The sequence below is a fragment of the Rana temporaria genome, chromosome 7 (genome assembly GCF_905171775.1).
Source record: "Rana temporaria chromosome 7, aRanTem1.1, whole genome shotgun sequence".
Classification (NCBI taxonomy): Eukaryota; Metazoa; Chordata; class Amphibia; order Anura; family Ranidae; genus Rana; species Rana temporaria.
This window is the reverse complement of record NC_053495.1, coordinates 160,187,197-160,194,205: the sequence shown is the minus strand read 5'-3', so window position 1 is coordinate 160,194,205 and position 7,009 is coordinate 160,187,197.

Genomic DNA, 7,009 nt, shown 5'->3' with positions numbered 1-7,009 from the left:
CAGTGTTAACTTAACGACACCCCAAACGCAGGTCGCAATTGTAGTGCGCTGCACTAGATCGCATGGTAAAGTTGTACCATGCAGTCTGGTTTGCTGTGCATTTTATAAAGTAGTGCATGCACTACTTTTGGTGCGGGCTCGCACAATTTCAGCCCATTCAAAGGAATAGGCTGAAATCGCACTGCACCTCGATCGTACATTCCTGTGTGATTCATGTCAATGTCTCCATGTCAAGCTTATAGGAGGTCAGGAGTACTAGCAGAAGTCACTTGCAGCACAGGAGGGCTAGACTCACAAGGAGAAAAGAGTGTAGAGGTCCCTATGAGAACTGGGGTGCTGAAACTCAGTGGAACACAGGGGTGTTGGAATGTAGATAGAACATGGAGGTACATGGGGTCCCAGGGAATGTGGGTATGCTGGATATGGTTGGAATACACAAGGGCCCAGATTCTCTTATATGGGCGTAAAACTGTGCGGGCGTAACGTATCTGATTTACGTTACGCCGCCGCAAGTTTTACAAAGTATTCACAAAGAACTTGCCTGTAAAGTTGCGGCGGCGTAGCGTAAATCACCCGGCGCAAGCCCGCCTAATTCAAATTAGCCGGGTAGAGGGCGTGGAGCATTTAAATTAAGCGCGTTCCCGCGCCGAACGTACTGCGCATGCGCTGTCCGGAAAATATTTCTTTATTCACAAAGAACTTGCCTGTAAAGTTGCGGCGGCGTAGCGTAAATCACCCGGCGCAAGCCCGCCTAATTCAAATTAGCCGGGTAGAGGGCGTGGAGCATTTAAATTAAGCGCGTTCCCGCGCCGAACGTACTGCGCATGCGCTGTCCGGAAAATATTTCTTTATTCACAAAGAACTTGCCTGTAAAGTTGCGGCGGCATAGCGTAAATCACCCGGCGCAAGCCCGCCTAATTCAAATTAGCCGGGTAGGGGGCGTGGAGCATTTAAATTAAGCGCGTTCCCGCGCCGAACGTACTGCGCATGCGCCGTCTGGAAAATATCCCAGGGTGCATTGCTCCAAATGACGTCGCAAGGACATCATTGGTTTCGACGTGAACGTAAATTGCGTCCAGCCCCATTCACGGACGACTTACGCAAACGACGTAAATTTTAAAATTTTGACGCGGGAATGACAGCCATACTTAACATTGGTTGCCCCTCATATAGCAGGGGCAACTTTACGCGGCGCAAATCTAACGTAAACGTCGTAACTTCACGGAAAATAACGGAGGCGACACCTAGCGGCAAAAAAAAAATTGCATCTAAGATCCGACAGCGTAAGAGCCTTACGCCTGTCGGATCTAATGGATATCTATGCGTAACTGATTCTAAGAATCAGTCGCATAGATACGACGGCCCAGATTAGGACTTATGACGGCGTACATTGCGTTGCGCCATCGTAAGCCCTTTGAGAATCTGGGCCAAGGAGTCTTGGATAGGCATGATTCCCATTGGCACCAGAGGGGGCAACCCAGCACACCTGCACATACAGTACATTGATGGTGAGAGCCCTTATGAGGGCCGAGGAGCCTTGTCTTCAAGGTTTTGGTGTAGATGACTTCTAGGGTCGTCCCGATACTAGTATCGGTATCGGGACCGATACTGAGCAATTGCAAAAAAAAAAAAAAAAAATGAAACTTCAAAGCCTACTTTACTACAAGATATGAGACATTAGATATTATAGATATATGAGGAATACGACTGAGAGTATATATATATACATTTTTCCCATGCTTATTTTACCTTTTACAAGGATAGATTATATCCTGCAGATGGAGTAAAACCCTATTTTTCCATCCGTCTGCGGATCAGGTGAACACGGACAGACGGTCCGTGTTTATCCGATCCCCCATAGGAGAGAGCGGAGATCTCACAGGTCCTTGCACAGTGTGCGGGGACCACCCTGTCATCCGGAGCGATCCCCGCTGAGCAACAGAGGTTCACGGGGCAGATCATCACGGATCCGTCCCGTGTAAAAGAGGCTAATATGAAAGAATCAGCAAACTCTGCATTGGAGATCGTCAGGGGGTTGAATCGAGATCATGATTTTTTAACGATTAATTGTGCAGCTCTATGTTGCATCCTTAAAGGGGAGTTCCACCCACAATTTCACTTTTTAAATATAAATACCCCTGTGATACACAAGCTTAATGTATTCTAGTAAAGTTAGTCTGTAAACTAAGGTCCGTTTTGTTAGGTTGTTACAGCATTTAAATAGTTTATAATCTAGAAATAGACCGTGGCCATCTTAAGTGTGGGCATCATGAAGCCAGACTGTATGACTTCCTGGATTTCAGCTTTGCATATCTCGCACATGCTCAGTGCACAAGCAATGTAATAGGTTTCAGTCAGGTTTGCAAGGACTACTGGGAAACATGATGCCTATCCCAGAAACCCTTGCAAATAGCCTAGGCAAATAAGGAGGAGGAAGTAATGAAGGACTACAAAATAAAGGTATTTACAAGCAACAAATTAAATAAAAATTGTCCATTCTGAACACTATGAGATTAGAGCATGCAGCACAGACAAACATAAAAAAATGGGTGGAACTCCACTTTAAAGGAGTTGTAAAGGCAGAAGGTTTTTTATCTTAATGCATTCTAAAAAAAACTTCTGTGTGTAGCAGCCTCCCCAGTACCCCCTAATAACTTATCTGAGCCCCAGGTCTATTGGAAGTACCTAGGTAGGTGGTGGGGTGTCTGTTGGGGGAATGGGGTATCCCTGGTTTGGAGCCATTATGAGCCATGTCGCGCTGTCTGTTTAGCATACTGAAATATGTAAATGATTAAAATTACAATGTACGTTGTTTGAGATTATTTAACAAGTTGTATCTCTGCTTTTCTAGAGCAGTTTATACAATATTGGTTACCATTATTTTCCCTGAAGAAGCCAACGTTTGGCGAAACATGTAGGGATTATTGATCTGTAACCTCAGTAGGCCGTTAATACCTTGGCCAGTATTAAATAAATATGTTATTGCTCTATTGTTTTTATGCACCTATGAATGTATTGAATGTCATAAATATTTTTGTGATGAAACCATATAATTTTTTAAGTACCATTTGTAATTTCTATTGTTCAGACACTGTTATAATCCCAATTCCCTATCCCCCTTCTTGTTCTAATGATTGGTGTTAGTTTTTTCTTTACATCTAAGTTTCTGAATTGCTGTCTATTTATGAAACACATTTAAACATTAACATACACTTGCATTCAGGTGTTTTAGTGAACTTTGAGAAAGCACAGCAAACCAGCATGATATAATAGAAGTCTATGGCTCAGTGCAGCTAACCCGCAGGAAAGCCGTAGGTGCAGATCAGTTTAAAAGCAGTCTGCTAACCTTTTTTTAAAAGTGCTCATACTGTATAAAATTAATATGCCCCTTTTCCTTCTTTACTTTTTTGACATCACCTTCCTACATAATTGGAACCCCAAACATATTGGGCTAGATTCAGCAAGAATTTTTGCCGGCGTATCTATAGATACGCCGCGTAAATTCAAAGCTGCGCCGGCGCATCTTCTTTCTGTATTCAGAAAGCAAGATACGCCAAAATTAGGCTAAGATCCGACTGGCGTAAGTCTCTTACACCGTCGTATCTTAGGGTGCATATTTACGCTGGCCGCTAGGTGGCGCTTCCGTCATTTTTGGCATAGAATGTGCAAATGACCTAGATACGGCGATTCACAAACGTACGTGCACCCGGCGGAATTTTTTACGTCATTTGCGTAAGGCTTTTCCCGGCGTAAGGTTGCTCCTGCTATATGAGGTGTACGCAATGTTAAGTATGGACGTCGTTCCCGCGTCGAATTTTGAATTTTTTACGTTGTTTGCGTAAGTCGTTCGCGAATAGGGCTGGACGTCGAAAGCAATGACGATTTGCGGCGGAATTTCGAGCATGCACACTGGGATTCTTTCACGAACGGCGCATGCGCCGTTCGTAAAAAACGTACAATACGCGGGGTCAACAATAATTTAAATAAAACACGCCCACATCATCCCCATTTGAATTAGGCGGGCTTATGCTGGCCCACATACGTTATGCCGCCGTAACTTAGGGCGCAAGTTCTTTATGAATACGGAATTGTGTCCTAATTTACGGCGGCGTAACGTATCGGAGATACGCTACGCCCGCACTAAATTACGCAGGGCTATCTGAATCTAGCCCAATATATATTGAATAAAAAAATAAAAAAGCACCTTTTAGCCACTTACTGTCTACATGCTTTCACTCCAGCTTTTACACCACATCAAAGTTTTGGATCGACTTCCTGACAGTGACAGCGGTAGATCATGCCTGTTTAGTGTGAGTCAGCATAACTGCTTGTAGTCTCCACAAGGAGAACATATGGCAGCGCGACAATGCAGGAGTACACTTGGGAGACAGTTGTCACCCCATAACAGGTAGTGGCAGAAACTGCCAAGTGTCACACTTACCCCTAACACAGGTGATAAAACACCATAGCTAGCTTCTGTGTTCCTCAATTATAGCAGCCCCCTCTCCTAAAAGGCAAGCAGGCCTACCAGTACTCGGTTGCCCACAGGGCTTATACATAATGCTATAGTCCCTGGCCATCACGCTGGCGCATGCACAAACTGAGCAAAGTAAATGGGCAGTTGGCAGTCAGGCAGAGTGGTTCAATGACAGTCCAGGTACAAAACAGGCACAGTTCAGAATAGTCGTGGGCAATCCATAGTCAAAAGGCAGGCAGACTTCAGAGAAAAGTTGATATTCGATCCAATGAGGGAACCCAATCTAGCAGAGCAAGGCAGACAAACAGGGAGCTTGGAGCACGTATTACACACACTATTACAAGCAAGAAACTGCAGGCTTGGCTGGCTTAAATCAGGTTTGGGCTCTACCTAGAGATCAATCACCTTGCAGGTGGACAGGCAGACATAGAAAATTACATCACAGACAAAACCAGGATACTGGAACCAGCAGCTATGATTGAGCAGGAGCGCACATGCTCTTGACACCATTTACTAGATAACATTTTTGAAATTACATTAGCATTTTAATCCTTACACAAAAATTTTTGTTGAATGTGTTTGATCTGTTTTAAGAAACAATATGTGTGCTCCATTATTGAAGGTCAAAGGAATGGAAAAAACACAAATCACAACCTTGTGTCTGACTGTCCATAGTCATATGCAACTCAGTATTAGAGTTCATACCCTTTTACCATGAAAGTACAAACCCATGGAATGAGTGGGAGGGTATTACATCTGGAGTTTCCTATGGAAAAATAAAAAGAGTGACTGTTATTTACTCAGCCAGCAGTGTCAATGAAAAAGGTTTTTTTTTTTCACTTAATTTGATTGAGAACAATAAACATGTTACACGCGTTTGTATATAATTGAAATGATATGATTAGAGACACAGAAAGAAATGTAGACAATAATTGTGGACAGTCAATAAATTATACGGTTGTATATAATTTATTGTAACAGGTATGAAATGAAACACAGCGTGGAATAAGCGGCAGGAAAAAGAGTCTGCTTACATTAGCAAATATGCCTACCACCTGTGTACTGTATATGTATAACTACAAGCTATGCAAAAAAAAAGATTTTAAAAACAGCTGGCCTCAGCCAATCAGAGGGAGCCCTGTATCCATACATACAAATACAAAGTTTCCAGTGATCGGCTGGGCTGGGCCCAGCTCAACTTGATTCCAGGAATGGGAGAGGAAGTCCCCATAATGTTGCTAAAACACAGCTCTTTATATGGTATGTTATGGTATGCTACATACAGTTTATACAGCACTGACAGGGGACACATTTCTTACTAATGGATACATTTAGTTGGGGCCATCTCAATTATTTAAAGTAAAATGAAACTTTGAGTTTAGTGTTAAAGTGACTGTGTATTTAAATTGTCATATGTCTGTAGCGCCCCCTTACTTTCAGTATGGGCACTACGCTAAAGTTAGTGGGGAATGGGAGAGTTACCTTGCTCCCATTCACTATTTGTTTACATTTTGGGACTTCTGTCATTCCACAAATGTCCATTGGGTCAGTCTGTGGTCCAGGGATGCAATGTCATCCCTGGCCAGCAGTTGGCGCCAGAGGGGTTCTGGCAGAGTAAGTTTCTCCAGCAGCCAATCAGAGGAGTTTTTCCCTCGTGGGGCGTGCTGGAGAGGAGTATATCTGTGACAGGTGTCATGTGTTCTAAAATCTTCGTGGGGTCCCCGTTCCAGGTGCGGCATCCACCTTCAGGGTATGCGCATCCATGGACCCCTGGGATCCTTTCAATAGAACCGGGAACCCAGTCAGTCACTTGTACCTCCGGATGAGGTCCCAAGTAGTCTGCAATTATGGCCAGCGTGGCCCACCTGGCCATAATTGCAGACTACTTGGGACCTCATCCGGAGGTACAAGGGGACCCCAGTGACTGGCTGGGTTCCCGGTTCTATTGAAAGGATCCCAGACTGGGTGCCGTTCGATTGGGGAGTCGGTTTGAGGAGGACCCGGAGGCAGGTCGCCCAACAGAGCCTGAACAAACCAATTGGGGATCCGGTGACCAGAGTACTGACAGGTATGTTTGCTGTCATCTGGTGACCGATGCAGAAATCTACTGGGAGGATTCGCTCCATCTATCTATCTAGCTCAGTTATTGTAATTGGCCTGTGGCAGAGGCCCAAGCCGGGTCTGTGAGAGAGGCCCGTTCCTCCCAGAAATCCTAAGTGACATCTCGGCTGCCAGGCCTGTAAAAAAGGGTCTGTCCAAGGGCACTTTACCCACTCAGTTACAAATTGGTACTGACTGCTCTATTTAATATCCAGGCCTGATACTGCAAGGTTCTTCCTCTCTCTCTCTATTCATAAACGTTGTCCTTCCCAATTGATGTTGATGTTGGCCGTGTTGGCCTGGAAAATAAAGCATTGGAAAAAACCTTTATTCACTGTCTGGACCTTCGCTCACTGTTTGTTTATACAATTACACCCCTAGACAACGCCAGGGTAACTTAATAGGCCGATCCCCAAATTCAACCAGCGGCTC